The following is an 844-nucleotide window of genomic DNA, read 5'->3' on the forward strand; positions in this document are numbered from 1 at the left end:
TTCCCAAGCTCTGAGCAGCCCCACGGAACACGACTCCGGGGAAAATAAGCGCCGTCACCGCTAGGACCACACCCAGACGGGATCGTCCCAGGAGTTCGGATGGAAGGCGTCTTTCTCCACCCAAAGGGGCGGGGAAAAGTTTTCTCTCCGGATTTCGGATTTCGGAAAGGCTGCACCTGTGACGGAAATGCAGGGGGCCGGCTGTTTGCAGCCACAGCCTCCCACAGGTGATCCTGTAAAGGTAGGCTGGACCCTCCCTCCGTCGCTGAGGACCCCTGTCCTCATCCTTTTGAAAAGGAGGGAAGCTGGGGAGATGCTCTTGTGAATAACCCACGGGAGCATCTGAATGCCATCCCCTCAGTTGGCCACTTGGGTTGAGGCGGATGCCGGAAGAGGAGGGCCATGCTCCTTCAGTTGTAGACTTCCTTCATTCAACCAATGAATATTCATGAGCCAAAACTATCCTGGGGACTGGGACTATAACAGCAAATAAAACAGAGTGAAATGTGTGCCTTGTGGAGCTTACAATGTAGTGGGAGAGACAGATGGACAGACTGATAATTAAAATATACAGTGAGACAGGTGGTGGCAAGGGCTAAGGAGAAAAATAAAGCAGGGAAGGGCGCTGGAGAGCATGGGCTGGGGGCTGACAGTGGACACTGAGCGAGGGATGGCTTCACGGAAGCCTCTGTGTAAGGAGGAGGGTTGGGCAGTTGTGAGGATGAGCATTTGGGGTGGAGAGGACACCTCATGCAAAGGTCCTGAGGTTGACGTGAGAGTGTGCCTGGCCTTTTGAGTGCCAGCAGAGGGCCCAGGTGGCTGGAACAGTGTGGGCAGGGTGGGA

This window comes from Camelus ferus, chromosome 1 (genome assembly GCF_009834535.1).
Source record: "Camelus ferus isolate YT-003-E chromosome 1, BCGSAC_Cfer_1.0, whole genome shotgun sequence".
In the NCBI taxonomy this organism is placed as follows: domain Eukaryota; kingdom Metazoa; phylum Chordata; class Mammalia; order Artiodactyla; family Camelidae; genus Camelus; species Camelus ferus.